Raw genomic sequence first — 17,551 nt, 5'->3', positions numbered from 1 at the left:
AATAGACAACTTCCATTTCTTCATTTATTTAAAAAACTTCATTTACTGACTAGAGTTAGCGAAGATCTTATCAGATGGTTATTCAAATAAATTGACTTCTTCCAAATACATTTCTTTTTTTCAGGCGTATAATTAGAGTCTACTGGTAAAATTTTGTTTTTCGGCTTCATCTGTGAAAATTTGAAAACACTGTATACTTTGAGAATGTTTTTCATTTTCTTATTAATGAATATTCTTCAAGATATTTACGATTCTACAAAGAGAAGTGTGATTTCACGAATGGGAAAGACAGGATAATTGTGAACAAAAAATAATTTTCCCAAAATCCAGAATAATGGTGTTATTTTAGGATTATTGGAGCCTAACTTTTTTTCAGATCACAAAGTCACTCGAAGATCTGAGAACAATGAAAACATTTCAACAATGAAATCTATTGACAAGCACGAAAATAAGCCTCAAGAGTTATGATTTGTCATTACAATATGCTAAACATAACAAAAATTGGTACGATGATAGAAAACCCACAATAATTACCATCACTTGCAAGCGCTAAATTAATGGTAAAATCATAAAAGAGTTCAAATAATTTTGGTTTTGAAATTTCGATTATTTTAATCGATTATTCCCATATAAGAATGCACGTATCAGTTCAACTCAATTTTTCTCGAAAACTACTGGTTTTTTCATCGTGAATGTTTATTTGGTTTTTACGTAAAATTGATCAAGGAATTAAAAAAAAGACGGTTGTGGATATAAAGTCAGTGGCGTAAAAAATAAGGGGGGAAATATAAGCTATTACCCCGCTGGAACGCCACTGGCTACTGATACTGAAGCAAACATACCACTGAAGCTCGTAATCGATTTGCTGAGTTTCATTAATTTATTCCTTTTAGTCCGGGAGCTACGACGAAAAGGGTCTTTTTATTTTGCAACTTCAACGCCCTGTATTTCTGAAACGGCTCATTTCCGGACACACATGTCCTACCTCATTTTTCATCATTTTGCAAGAGGAATGACGTGGTATAAGTTTGTCCGTCGAATTCTGAAACACCCTGTATATATATACAGGGTCCTGCAACAGTAGCGCGGTGTTCCATATCTCTATATAGGAAGCAGATAGGAATCTAATTTTCTATAATATTACCTTATTGCTCGAGCTCGACAAAATAAAAATATTGGCGGTCACACAGGGTGTTCGATTTTTTCTGGGCGGATCCCAACTGTGTCTTTTTAAATGGCAACCTATATTTTTTATCGCTTTTTCGGTTTCTTCATAGAAAATAAAATAAACTTTATGTATATCTGCACTTCGAAAATATTGATGGTTTTCGAGATATCTAGCATGACAGGTTTTTTTTTCCAATATTCGTCACTCAGAATATTTGAAATTATAAAGTGGTGCCAAGTCCAGTTGAAATTTTTTTTTGGTCGAATATTCTACATTGGTAACTCTCTCAAACGATATATCTGAAATCGACCTGTGATATACAGGGTATGAAAAACCGCTTGCCAAATATTGTAAATGAAAATTTGCAAAATCTTCCTTATATTAAATGGAACACCCTGTATATTATTGATCCATAAGAAGCGCCAACGAAACCTCTACAAATTTCATTAAGTATTCCCTATGGCTAAGTTCAATAGTTTTTCTTAAATGAGCATTTCTTTCGAAAAATGGTCATTTTTTCAAAGCGAAATCCATTTGACGACTGATAAAAATATACGAAAGATATCTTGTTTCAATTTTGTACATTAGAAGGTGTCCAAACAAATATTTTTTAACGAAATAAATGTATGTACCTATCACTTTTTGCTAAATGGAAAATTATTTTTTCATTGGATGCAGAATTTCACTCATAAATCGTGCAATATCAAACCAAACAAGTTAAAAGAAAGAAACATTATAAATAACTATTTTTTTCATGTTATTATATTCATTCAGAGCTTGAGTTCTAGATATTCAAATTTGTCAACTGGCAAATTACAAAACTACAAAAGGGAGAGTTTAATTAAGGTTGATAATGAAACTTTTATAAAATATGTTCAACATGTCTTCCATTTTCTTGAATGCAGAGCTGAAGTCTATGTTTGAAAGACTGTTCTACCCTGCGCAAGACAGCTGGTGTAATGCTGCGAAAAGCATTCGTTATTCTAAGTCGCATATTTTCGGGAGAAGTTGGTGGCTCAACGTAAACCATATTTTTTATGTATCCCCATAAGAAAAAATCTAGTTTCGTCAAATCTGGTGATCTAGCGGGCCACCGTACAGGCCCATTCCGTCCTATCCATTTATTGGGAAATACTTCATTTAGATGATCTCTCACTTCTGCCGAATAGTGAGCAGGTGCACCATCATGTTGTAACCACATTCTATTGCGTAGGTTAAGAGGAATATCATCTAACAAACCTGGTAAATCATTTCGTAAGAAATTGAGATACATTGCACCATTCATATGTCCCTCAAAAAAGTATGGACCAATTACATATTCTCCAATGATGCCTCCCCAGACATTTATCGACCACCTATGTTGATAATCCACCTGTCTCAATAAGTGAGGATTTTCTGTCGCATAATAATGGTAATTATGTCGATTTACAAATCCATTTTTATGGAATGTCGATTCATCCGACCATAAAATATTATTGAAAAAATATTCGTTTCGACGAATTTTGTTCATGGCCCAATTGCAAAATCTCACTCTTTTCTCGAAATCAGCATACAGCAGTTCTTGATGTAACTGAACGTGGTATGGATGCAAGCGATGTTTCTTCAATACTCGTTGCACTGATCTCTCACTTATATCCACTATTTCCCCAATTTGTCGTTGACTCCTACTAGGATCTTCTTCAACAGCAAGAAGAACTTGCAATTCATTATCTTCATTAGTAGCTGGCTTGATGCGCTCATGTTTGGAATAATTAATAGATCCAGTTTCAACGAATCATCCCAAGACCTTTCGGAAAGATCTTTCATCTGGATGCCTTCTATCTGGATACCGTTGAGAATAAATTCTACTTGCCAATAAACAGTTCCTGTCTGATTCACCTAATATGAAAATCATATCAATCAAATCACTTTTTGATAACAACATTCTGATGAAATTATACCGACAGTTCAACTTCACGATTGACTAAAAATTTCAATATTCATTTGCAGCCAAATATTTTGTTCTGTCATTTGCCAGACTACTTGATTTCCAATAAATATTTCATTCGCTGAAAGGTTGTTTTAGACCGAAAGAATATGGCACAAATTCCGAGATTTTTGAAATTATTGTAACTATTCAAGAACGTCCATTTTGTGGTGTAATTCGCAACTTGTTCATCTAGCAACAGGTAATTTTAGGAATGGGCGATATTTTAAGGAAAGGGTATTTTTTGTATATTCTTATCAGTCGTCAAATGGATTTCGCTTTGAAAAAATGACCATTTTTCGAAAGAAATGCTCATTTAAGAAAAACTATTGAACTTAGCCATAGGGAATACTTAATAAAATTTGTAGAGGTTTCGTTGGCGCTTCTTATGGATCAATAATATACAGGGTGTTCCATTTAATATAAGGAAGATTTTGCAAATTTTCATTTACAATATTTGGCAAGCGGTTTTTCATACCCTGTATATCACAGGTCGATTTCAGATATATCGTTTGAGAGAGTTACCAATGTAGAATATTCGACAAAAAAAAAATTTCAACTGGACTTGGCACCACTTTATAATTTCAAATATTCTGAGTGACGAATATTGGAAAAAAAAACCTGTCATGCTAGATATCTCGAAAACCATCAATATTTTCGAAGTGCAGATATACATAAAGTTTATTTTATTTTCTATGAAGAAACCGAAAAAGCGATAAAAAATATAGGTTGCCATTTAAAAAGACACAGTTGGGATCCGCCCAGAAAAAATCGAACACCCTGTGTGACCGCCAATATTTTTATTTTGTCGAGCTCGAGCAATAAGGTAATATTATAGAAAATTAGATTCCTATCTACTTCCTATATAGAGATATGGAACACCGCGCCACTGTTGCAGGACCCTGTATATATATATATATATATATATATATATATATATATATATATATATATATATATATATATATATATATATATATGATGTGTTGTTTTTCCGGGTGTTCATCCGTTGTGTACTATTCGATAGTCGACGTTTCGCCAGTTACACCTCTCGAAGCGAAGCAGTAACTCGTCTTGATAATGCCATCTGAGATGATGGCGAAACGTCGACTATCGAATAGTACACAACGGATGAACACCCGGAAAAACAACACATCATATTCTACCATCCGTGAAAACCTACATTGTAATATATATATATATATATATATATATATATATATATATATATATATATATATATATATATATATATATATATATATATATATATATTCAAATGTGTGACTGATGTAAGAAATAATCTTGCATCTTTTGAAACGAATGCTTCTACTCATTATTATCATACACGTGTTGGTGGTATGTTAAGGATACCCTCGCACAAATCAAATAGATTTAAAAATTCTCCAATAATGCTAATGCTCACTTTATAATAAATTACCTGATTCAATCAAGGAGTGAAAATCATATAAAATCTTTAAGAATAATATGAAACTATTCTTAATAAAAAAATGTATATAGTTTAAAATACTATTGGAGTGATAATTCCTGGGAATAATTCCTGATGTAATATTATATATGTATTTGTCTTTAAATTGTAACCTTTATATACTAGGTGCCGTGTTTTATGTTTTTATATTTATATTTTATCTTTATGCTTCAATTTGTTATTCAAGTATGACTAACTATTATTTTTATTCTTAATATGTATATAACATATATTACAATTATTGACTTACTATATGTACATTATGTACCGATAATGGTACATAATGTACCATTATCATAACAATCATAATTTGTTCATGAATGGAGGATGGAGAATGACATTTGAGATATGAGGATTCTGACAATTCCAAACAACTTTTCCAAATGACTATTCAATTAAAAATGTCTGAAATGTTATTCCCGAAAACTAAAACAATTTATTATTCTAATGAGCAATTAGTTGTATACACGATAACCAAAATTTAATGAGACTTCAAATAAGAAAGAATAAATTCAACATCCCTCCTTTCATTTGACGTGCTGTATACCGATCCTACTATCAATAGTGAAGATGTAACTTCTGACATATTGCATGCCATCTTTGTTTTTTTCTAAGGAATTGTGCCTAAAATATAAGCCATTAGCACCAAATCTACAACTCGTACCAAATTAAAGTTCTACACCCAAATAGAGGACATATCACACGACCTGAACCGACTAAGCGCCCCTATGGCCCACCATGTTTGTATTTTCGTCAGTACACCACTTGTTATCCCGTACGTCTCCCCAACATCAACTACGTTCTCGAATCGGCCTCTTCTTTCATTTGATATGCTGTACGTATCGAAGTTATTGTAGTGTAGTGCTCCTCTGACCGCAATTTCTGTTTTTCTTGACCAATAAATTCAACATTCCTTTTTCCTTTCATTCGATGTGCTGCACGTGATGATATAACATAGAAGATACAACTTAGTGCCCTAGTTACGTGGTCATAGTTCCCACGACACGGCCATTCGCACGGAGATTCAGCTGAGTAAGAGATATTCCAGGAATCCCTTATCTCGACATGCAGTTAGCATCCAGTTAACATTATATTAATTATCATTCTGTTTGTAGCTCTCGTAAGAGACAGTCGTCTCTAGTTTGTAAAATAAATTCTTTTTAAAAAGTTATTTTCTCGTTCCAATCATTTAATTGGCGCAGTCAGTAGGATTTGTGCAGCGTGAAAACGAACTTTTTGCGTCGTGGAGTTTCAACCCCTTCAGCACAAATTCAACAAGAATCCTTCGAGGACCACCCAGAACGAGCGGACAAGGAGACGACAGAGCCCCAGGGAAGCTGCAAGGAATCAACGGAGAAGGAACTGGAACTTACAAGTAAGTGCCAAATATTTCCTTCTTGCCTTCACGAACCCTCTGTATAAGGACTTCGGCGAAGATATATAGTACCGTTCATTGCGAACAAATTGTTGTCTATTCGAGACGAGTAATTTTAAGAAAGTATTTATTGAGAAAAACAATTATTTATTTATGAGTGAAATTGAAGATATTTTATCACGATTGAATAGTTTATCATTTCAAGAAAGTTCAGCAAATAATACTGAAAATTTTGATAATACTTTTCAACCCACAATGGTTCCACCAGTTCCACCCCAACCAACTCAAATAAATTGGAACCTTTTCAAATCTAGAATAAACAATTTAAAAACTTTTGATGGTGATAGCAATACATTGAACAAATTTATCAGTAGATGCGATGCTATAGTTAACGCGTACAATGTGTTTAATGATGCTTCACTTAATGAACACGTTCTTGAATGTATTCAAGAAAAATTGACAGGTAAAGCCGAGTATATGGTTGGTAACAGAACCGAACTTAATACTTGGGACGCCTTAAAATCTGCTCTGAAACAATGTTTTTCGGATAGGAGAGATTTGGACTGTTTAGTTCAAGAATTAACTAGAAGTCGACCCCATAGAGGAGAAGACCTAATGACTTTCGGTAGTAGAATTCAATTAATCAAAAGTAATGTAGTTCAAAGAGTCAGTAACAACCCAGACTTAACTCCAGAAGAAAAACTTTACCAAACAACTCACTATGATAAAGTAGCCCTCAGTACTTTCATTGCTGGTTGTCCTGGTATTTTGAGAAATAATATGCATCTCAAAAAGCCAGCCTCACTGGAAGATGCCATAGCATACGTAAACGAGTTCGAAAATTTTGAAAAAATGTATGGTTCGTTAAACGATTATAAATCAAAGTTCAATACTTTCGGTAGACAATCCATCATACCAAACGTCAACCAAAATGGCCCTAGATTTATACAACATCAAAGACAAAATTTTCAAAACGAAAATTTTTCTAACCCAAATTATTTTTCAAAAAATGAACATTTTTTCAATCCACAATTTTCAACTAGACCTAATTGGCCTAGCCAACCAATAAATATCCAACCTAGACAATTACCACCGCAAAGATACCCTACAAACCGAGAAGTTTTCGGACCTCCTCAGAATGTTTTTAAACCAAAAAATATTCCACCTAATCAATTACCGAAACCGGAACCCATGTCCACTACATCAAGAAACCCAACAAAAATGTCTCAAAAACCTTTTTCTCAACAAAACAACACTTTTAGGAACACTAATAATTACCGAAACCCTCAAAAAATGTTTACCGCAAGTCAAACACCCAATTTTATATCTGAGGAATTATTTTCTAACGAATACGATGAATTTCCCCAATATAATGACACTGATCAACAATTTTATGATAATCCCACCCTCAGTGAAGAAGCATACTCTTCAGAAAATGCTGTTTATTTAGAAAATGAACCAAATTTTCAGAATGAATACTTAAGCGACATAGATTGTGATGAAACTGGAAATTTTCATTTAACAACCCAATTCGAAAATCATACTTAGCCGAAATTAATGCATTTTGTAACAATGCATTACCTTATGTCGAAGTTAGTCACAAAAATAAAATTATTAAACTACTAATCGATACTGGAAGTTCAAGATCCATTATTAAACCATCTATTATTGAAAAATTATTCCCAAACAAAATTTATCATTCAAATACTATTATCAAAACGGCTTTAGGAAGTCAGAAAGTAAGGTACCAAGCCTCGATACCTGCTTTTCCAGAGTTCAACACAAACTATGAAATTACTTTTATTTTATTTGATTTCCACGATTACTTTGACGGAGTTTTAGGATTATCAGACTTGATAAATATGCATCTGAATATAGACCTTGTGAATAAGAGACTGATAGGAAATCATGTTGAAATTCCTTTCAAGTTCAGACAGTCTACAGATACGAGTTTTTCTTTCTCTGTCAACCCACAAGAAAGAGTACTTAAATATCTGCCTGTCACAGTTCCTGAAGGTGAAATTCTTACCCTTGAGGGAACACTCAATGATCTTTTCATTCCGCAAATATTGACAACTTCAAAAAATGGTTACGCCCTTATGGAAGTACAAAACCCCACCGATAGAACAATATCAGTGAAATTGATACAACCGCTTCCTGTAGAGAGCTTTCAATCCTCTACTTTCGAAATGTATTCTTACGAAACTTTCGAAAATACAGGGACGGACTCACCTAAATTGGCAACCGAAATTAATATCGCTGATTTGATACGTACAGACCACATGAACAAGGAAGAAACAAATGCTATACTGAAACTCTGTAAAGAATTTTCAGACATATTTTTGAAACCTGGAGATAAATTAACATTCACCTCCAAGGTCAAACACGAAATCAAGACCACAGACGAAATACCCATACATACCAGACCATACAGGTATCCATACGTTCATAAGAGCGAAGTTCAGCGTCAAATAAAAGACATGCTTGAAAAAAATATAATACGACCAAGCTGTAGTCCCTGGTCTTCCCGGTCTGGATAGTTCCAAAAAAGATGGACGCTTCCGGGAAGCCAAAATGGAGAGTGGTAGTCGACTATCGAAAACTTAATGATAAAACCATTAGTGATCGTTACCCACTCCCAAACATAAACGACATTTTAGATAAACTGGGACGAGCTCAGTACTTTAGCACCCTCGATTTGGCAAGCAGTTTTCATCAAATCGAGATGGCCGAAAATTCAATCCAAAAAACGGCTTTTAATGTAGAGCACGGACACTACGAGTACCTGAGACTTCCGTATGGCCTTAAGAACGGTCCATCAAGTCTTCAGCGCGTATTAGACGAGGTTCTGAAAGACCTACAGAATAAGGTATGCATGATTTACATGGACGACATAATTATTTTCAGCACTGGACTCCAAGAACACATCCAAAATTTGAAATTGGTCTTCTCTAAATTACGAGAGGCACAATTTAAGATCCAACTGGATAAATCGGAGTTTCTCAGAAAAGAGGTAGAATTTTTGGGTCATGTTATTACGCCCGAAGGCATAAAACCAAACCCAAAGAAAATCAGAGCTGTTCAAAATTTTCCAATCCCAAAAACACAACGAGAAATAAAGTCATTCCTAGGATTATTGGGATATTATCGAAAATTTATAAACAACTTCGCAAAACTAACAAAACCTCTCACAAGTTGTCTTAAAAAGAACGCAAAAGTTGAACACACTAAAGAATTTATCGAATGTTTCAATACTTGTAAATCGGTATTGACTTCAGAACCGGTTCTCGCATACCCCGATTTTGAAAAACCCTTTGAAGTCACAACTGATGCTTCAAATTACGCCCTTGGCGCCATTTTGTCACAAAATGGACACCCAATTTGTTACGCTTCTCGAACACTTGACCCACCTGAAATTAATTACTCAACTATCGAAAAAGAACTTCTTTCGATTGTATGGAGCTGCAAATATTTCAGACCATACCTTTTCGGCAGAAAGTTTACAATTTATTCAGACCACAAACCCCTTCAGTGGCTTTTCTCACTAAAGGAACCTAATTCAAGACTTGTGCGATGGCGTTTGAAATTAGAGGAATTCGACTATGTTGTAAAATATAAGAAAGGAAAATGCAACCAAGCAGCGGATGCTCTTTCCAGAAATCCTCATACAAATGACTTCAATGCTATCGAAACACTTTCAGTTCAAAATAATCCTGGAGACATAAACGAACTTATCGACATCTATTTGAATAACGACAATATTCCAGTCTTAGACAATGACGTTCTCAATGAAGTCCTGGAACCGCAAGAACCGAAAAAACAAATTAACATATTATCTGATATTCAAATTGTTCCCCCAAAAGCAAATGAAATCGAAAAAACATCAGATTCACAAACCGTTCACACTTCTCTCGAAGACCCTGTCTTTCAAATTCCCATTTCAGAAAGACCAGTTAATACATATAAAAATCAAATAATTGTAGCTATTGGTGACATAGAAAAACTTAAATGTAGAATAGAAAAGGTATTCGAGAATTTGCGATCTTATATTACCATACCCTCTAAAAACCTGAGCGAGAATATTGTTAAACTTATTAAAGAATATATCGATCCAAAACAAACATTTGCCTTCCATTTTAAAAATCCAGCAGTCTCACAAATGTTCAATACAACAATCCAAAATTTACTCAAGAATTCTTCATTCAAAATTGTTCATTGTCCAACATTCTTAGAGGATGTAGAAACATCGAAAGAACAGAAAGAGAAACTTAAATGTTATCACGTTAAGAAAACATGCCATAGAGGCATAAATGAAATGAGGGCATCCCTCAGTTCACGATTTTTTTGGCCAAAAATGGCAGAAGACATACAAAATTATATTAATAATTGCGAAACATGTCAGAAAATAAATACGATCGGAATCCTCCTGTAATTAAATTCAACCTAACACCTACAACTTCTAAGCCTTTTGAGCATGTTCACATAGATACATTCAAAATTTCAAACGAAACTTTTTCAACAATTATCGACACATTTTCACGATACGGTCAGGCATATCCATTAAAATCCTTAACCGGAGTTTTAGTAGTCGAAAATCTACTCAATTTTATTACCCATCACGGTTTACCACTCAAAATAACCGCTGATTCAGGCACCGAATTCAAAAATAAAGATCTAGAAAACTTTTGTAAAATTTATAACATTGAGTTGCATTACACAACTTCAAAAAACAGTAATTCTAATTCACCAGTTGAAAGATTTCATTCAACACTGATTGAGCATTATCGATGCTTAAAGGAAGAAGGAAAATCGTTCACACCTGAACAGCTGATGAAAAGAGCTGTCTTTGGCTATAATAATTCAATACATAGTGTTACCAAATTTACACCTTTCGAAGTAATTAAAGGTCATATTAATAACACAGACCCATTTGATTTAAATGATCGTATAATTGTTTCCGATTATGTTCAAAAACACAAAGAAAATGTCAAAAAACTGTATCAATCTATTCAAAATTCCAACCAAATTACTAAAGAAAAAGTCATTGAAAACAGAAATACCCAACGAAATGAACCCCAGAGTTTGCAAATCAACAAGTTGCGTATATTAGAACAAAGGCGCGAAATAAAGATCGACCGAAATTTAAGAAAACTGAAATTATTGAAGAGACCGATATAAAACTTAAAACAAATAAAGGCACCTACCATAAAACAATAGCCAGAAAACCAAAAATTTCAAAAAAACTTTTGTTACAGGGAGTAAAAGAACATGAAGATACACGTGTTGATACCGCTATACCTTCTACTTCACGTGCTCCGAGTCCAAAGTGACGATATTCAAATAACCCCTATAATCAACCCCATCCTTCCCATACAGCTGGGAAATGCAAGAATTATATACAGCAAACATACATTTTTATATTACATAGAACTTAGCTCTATTATAAAACAATTAAACAAACTAGACGACTACTTCCAAATAATCAAAAATAATTTTGATAAGGGAACAATTAATAACCCAATTTCCTATCATGGATTAGCATACAGCCTGCTAGTCAGAACCGAGTATCTTATTGAAATGACAAAAAGAAATTAGAAAACCTCCAACCCATATCCGTATTAAAAGAGGTATGATAAATGTTATTGGAAAAATCGAAAATTGGTTATTCGGTACTCTTGATGCTGATGATGGTAAACGATACGACGAAAGTATCGCTATATTAGAACGTAACCAAGAAAATATGATTAATGAGGTAAACATGCAAATCTCTCTGTCCAAAAAATTAATCAATCACTATAATAAAAACTATCCAAATTTTGAATTCAAATCAAGAAAAAATTAGAAAACAGTCTAAAAACATTTCAAGTTGCAGTTCAAAAAACCATTGGCGACCTGACGAATTACATTAGTTTTCAAGGAATTGTTTCACAAATAACCCTTGACTGCCAAAATATTATTACTTTTATCGATAATCTAGAAGATGCTATCACATTTGCAAAGTTAAATACCTTACACAATTCAATAATACCTAGTTCTGAACTGAAAGAAATAATAAATTATTTAAGCAACATCTACTCTGATTCAAAAATCCCGAAATTTGAAAGTATGTTGACATATTATCAATTTTTCGGTGCACAAGTAACTTTTTCAAATGACAGAATAATTTTCGCAATACACGTTCCTATTGTCGGAAACGAAGTTCTTACATTTTTCCACCTTTATCCTATCATCCAAAATCACAGTATTTTTATCCCAAAATACCCATATTTGGCACGAGCAAACCACAATATCCAGTTCGAAGACAGTCCATGCCCAGTATTAGAGAAAACGTATTATTGTCCAGAAGATTACTTTTCCGAAGACCAATGCACATCCCACCTGATCGAAGGCAAAGTCGCCGATAATTGTCAGCCTCTTCCAATCAATGTGGCAGAGTCGATTATCGAACAAATCACTCAAGAAGAAATCCTGGTAATTCCGATACAGAGCGAAAGAATATTTTCCAAGTGTAAAACCGATCAATATTTGGAAATAAAAGCGCCCACCCTAGTCAAGATCCCGAAAAATTGCCAAATTGAAGTGAGAAACAAGATTTTCACCAACAACGTGAAAATAGGAACAGGCAAGCCACTGATCTTACCTAAAATTGAAATGAAAAATATCGAGAAGTCAACAATATATGAAACACAAAATTTCTCGAGACTAAATTTTGAAGAACTCTACGAAATCAACAATATAGTGGACCGATTGAAACCAATCCACAAATTTAACAACTCCGAAAATAACACTACCATTTTTGGCGTTTTTGCAGGAGTTACTATCACAATAATTGTCCTGATATTGGCAGCTTTTAAGAAAAATTGGATTAAAACCCGTATACTGGGATGGTGTTGCTTCAAAACACCCCAAAAAGAAGAAAATACCAATGACGAAGATATGGTTCCAAGCCGCCAAAATAATCCCATTATTTTTTCGGCCTAAGGAGGGAGGAGTTACGTGGTCATAGTTCCCACGACACGGCCATTCACACGGAGATTCAGCTGAGTAAGAGATATTCCAGGAATCCCTTATCTCGACATGCAGTTAGCATCCAGTTAACATTATATTAATTATCATTCTGTTTGTAGCTCTCGTAAGAGACAGTCGTCTCTAGTTTGTAAAATAAATTCTTTTTAAAAAGTTATTTTCTCGTTCCAATCATTTAATTCCCTTCTAACATATTGCGTCATCTTTGTTTTTTTTTGTAATAACTCTTGCATTTTCACAAATCATCACACATTTTCTATCACGTCACCACGCCGACGACGTCACCTTCAACGTTTTTATGTTTTATCATCATCATTATTATCATTATGTGGCCCTTATTCTCTAGTTCAATTTCATCTAACATAAACAACCACCCGATATTTGTTCCCTGATTGGCTGACCGACACCACACTGTTTCACAAATTGGTTGAGTGTTCCGCAAGGTTCCGTTCAGGGTTCCGAAAATTCGCAAAATGAAGCTTCATACGACAAAGCATGGAATTCAGTCATCTCCTGATGATGCTTACTAGCCTAACAATTGCACGATGAGAGACCGTAAATGACAGATGACTGTCATATCGAAACACGATGATGAGCTCAAGCTGAAATCAAGAGGAACACTGGTTTAGGAGAAAATTCAAAGAAGCCGCGTATATGTTGTCCAACAACGCATTGAGTCAAGCTAGCATAGAGATACGTAACATATGGAAACCTCTAATCAAACGAAAAACGACCAACTACCGCCAAACGGTCATCTCCCGCTAAAAACCAATGAAGCGGAGAGAGAGGAGAAGAGGGGATAGGTGAAAGCACTCGAATGGCCTATAAATAGTCGGATCTCGGAAGAATAAATCCAGTTATCACCTGAAGGCGATTGTGGATACTAACAATAGAAACGTCGTGACATAACTTGGTTTGAAATCTTTTTAATTTTTATTTTTCATTTTTTGTTAATAATAATTTTTAATTTTCAGCTTTTATTAATATTTCAATTTTTATTTTTTGGTTGTTGTTTGATTTTATGTTATTTCTTTGTAATTTCAGTTTTTTTGTTCAAATAAAATTGTTATTTTCGGTAAATCTTTTTAATATTTTTCTGGAATTTCAAATCAATTTATATTATAGTAAACAATAGAAGTCCGAACTGATGAATACACCACGAAACATTGTCAACCACCTTCAATCAAACAATGACGATCATAATATCATTTGCTAAAAGTGTCTGGCCGAAATGAAAGCGCGGGGGGGTCGGGCGCCGAGGGAGCCGTTACGTGTGACAGAATTGAGTTCGGGAGCAAGAGAGAAAGATATATAGCTGCGATACAAACTGGGAAGGCCCGTTCCCTATTTAATTTTTGTCAAAACAAAACATAATTTTTATAACATAACAACACCGTTCACCGATTAAGTGGAGACATCACAATACAAACTTATTGCAGGTATAAGTAATCCTAATGTATAAATCATCCATAACGAATCAGTAATTAATTTAACTTCTATTACTGTTTTAGAAGGTTTGCAAATTTAGATTTTGTTGTCAAGTATATTATTATGAATTGAAGGGGTTTTATTTTTAGGAGTGTTTAATTTTTGTGAAAGAAAGTTTTTGACTTTCTACTACTCCATCTTGATACAAAAAAAGGATGAGGATGAGGGAATTATGTGATTTTCTATAATGTTATCCAATTTGGTATTGAAGAGCCTTGGGGCAAGTGTCTTAATGCGAAGGATGACAGTGTTCCATGTAAGTGCAATTTGTTACCATTTATTTAAAGTAGAACCATGTGAATGATATCTGATTTTTATTCCACAACGAATGTTTGAAATACAAACTGAGTAGAGAAAAGTATCTTCTGTATAATTGAGTGTTCATATAGAAGTATTTGTTTCGAAAAAAATTTTTCTTTCGTGTAATTCAATGTTTATATGAAAATAGCTGTTTCAGAAGGACTCAGTTCTTAATTTTTCATAAGATATGAATGTTTTTAAAAACAAAGAATCATTTTTCAGTCTTTTAATTCTAAAATATTTTCGTCCACCGTTTTTTGTCCATGTAGGGTATCGAAATGCAGAGGTCAGAAGGGGCGGCAAAATTTGAATAGCCTACTGGCGGCAAATATGTTGATCCGCCGCTGAGTCAGGTAAGCTTAATAATTGAAATATTATTTTAACAAGCTATGTAGTATACTATTAGGTATTGGTCCACCATCGTTATTCATAATATTATTATGTTAACTTATTTCTACACTCTCGTAGGCATCTAAATGCCTGTTGTTGTTGACTTGTCTAGACAAGTTACCTTGTCAACACTCTCATAAACATCTAGATTCCTATGAGAGTGTAGAAATAAGTGAACATAAATATTATGAATAACGATGGTGAACCAATACCTGATAGTATACTATATAGCTTGTTAAAATAATATTTTAATTATTAGATTTATCTGACTATAACATAAGGACACATTGTAAAATTAATGTAAGACTAGTCACGTGTGTTGGGCTACCTATCGGGCGCGTCCCCAGGTGGCGGATAGGGGAACGGCCAGGGGGCTGGAGGCCCTGTCCGGGAAGCCAATGTGTCCTTACGGACGGGGTCGCCGGACTCCTGGTCAGTGGCAGAAATAAATAGGGTGAGGGGAAGTAAAACTCCCCAAAATCCTCTGCAAAACATGCCACCGTGGACCAAAATACCCAAGCTAAGGTGTAAGGAATCGTGCCCACAGCTGAATGACCGCAGGGAGAGGAACAGAAATGCCCACCCCAATCTACCACTTGGAATGAGGCTGGACATAGCAGATCACCTCGTGATGTAATACAAAGGCCAAGGCGTAAGCGCTTTTGCGGCACCAAGGCCAAAAGGAGAAAGAGAGCGGAAGAGGCAGGAGTGGCAGCAACTATAAGTGCACCCTCCTCCTCTCCCACTCCACCTCCAACAGCAATAGCACTTCCTGCAGCGGGCGCCAAGAGCTCCACCTTGAATGAGGAAAAGGAACCGGCTGCCCCTGCAGGAAAGCTCCCTCACTTGTGCACCTCCACGGAGGGAACCCCAAGAAGGTTGAAGAAGCCGCGCAACGACAGTAATGTCGCTGCACCTTCCAAAACCTTCGCGGAAGCCACCGTAAGACACCTCAAGGTTGCCAAAGAGAGTGTGTGTTCGGCGAGTCTTGGCCTACACCTGCCAATATAAAGGGAGATGTCTCCTAGTGACCTGTCCACCTTCCTGGAAAGGACAGGATGGACGATGAAATAGGAGGATAACTCCTCGAGAAGATGTACAATGGGTCACATGTGGCCTAAGTGCTGTGGGTCTACACTCACCCTTCCTACTCTACAGATACAGATGTAAGACTAGTAGATAAGACAATATTGTGGAATTATTTAAGACACTCAAGACGCAGGTACCTAGAAGAGGTATCTATGGTATAAATAAGGACAACTTTGTAAGTATGATTAGTTTGATCTTCCTCTTGAAGATGATCACTTGGTGATCGAAACCCGTGTCGAGGTGTTGAAATAACGGTTTGGTGGTGTCATTAGGGTTGTTTGAATTTCGCGGAATGGTTTTTTTTTTCTAGGAAATTGTTGATATTCAGAATGAAAAATAAGAAATATAACTTTGTATGTTTTCTATGTTTTTCTTATTTTCATGATCTCCTACCACGTAGTAACTACATCCATCAATTTATTGATATTTAAAAGTTTCAACCTTCGGCATAGAAATTCAATATATGAAAGATGTTTATCAACAAAATATTTCATATATCCTTTTTTTAAATTGCAATCGCGTTAAAATTTGCAAATTATTTTTGCTATGTTTGAATTTATTGAGGACTTTATTACACGAAGATACCATTAATTTTATATTGTAGTATTTTATATTATATTGGTAGTCTCGGTTTCATAAGTTTTGTTTCTTTTAGTGCTGCCAAGGTATCATAATTGTTGAAAATATATTGATGGAATATGTTCACTTCAGTATTTATATCCTCTCAGAAAAGAATGCCTATAGAAAATTGAACAATTGACGATACTAACTCTAAAATCAAACTTTGCAGTATGAAATGGAAAAAATCTGAACTGTACTCAAAAACTAACCAATTCATAATTCATACGATTTAAATGTTGGTGTGATTTTCACTACACAGTTTTAGAAAAACGCAACATGTGTTTCGCTATACAATAGCTTCTGAAGAATAGCGCCTGAAGAAGCTATTGTATAGAGAAATACGTGTTGCGTGTTTGTAAAGCTGGGTAGCAAAAATCTCAAAATAAAGTGTTTCTTGGATACGTTATGGATTTTCATCAAATATCGGCCGACTCCATCATATAAATATTAGATCAAATAAACAAAATTTGAACTTTAAAAACTATTATCGCTTCTAAATTCATATGAGTGGAATTTACTTTGTATTTATCCAGTCAATGTTCCAGAAATTGTAACCTATTCAGTGAATATAATGAATTATATATTTTCTTTATCGTCTTTTGTTTTATCCTGTATAGTTTTGAGTATTCCACACAGAAT

General features: G+C 34.5%; 1 protein-coding gene across 1 annotated transcript in view; it reads right to left on the bottom strand.

Moving 5' to 3' along the window:
• Positions 1 to 17,551, bottom strand: part of Tmem120b (transmembrane protein 120B) — a 67,886-nt gene that overhangs the window by 25,006 nt on the left and 25,329 nt on the right. The gene's annotated exons all lie outside the window — the stretch shown is intronic.

Source organism: Leptinotarsa decemlineata, unplaced genomic scaffold (assembly GCF_025532065.1).
Source record: "Leptinotarsa decemlineata unplaced genomic scaffold, Ldec_3_MD MMD2_P_RNA_scaffold_4, whole genome shotgun sequence".
In the NCBI taxonomy this organism is placed as follows: domain Eukaryota; kingdom Metazoa; phylum Arthropoda; class Insecta; order Coleoptera; family Chrysomelidae; genus Leptinotarsa; species Leptinotarsa decemlineata.
This window is presented reverse-complemented; position numbering and strand designations above follow the sequence as displayed.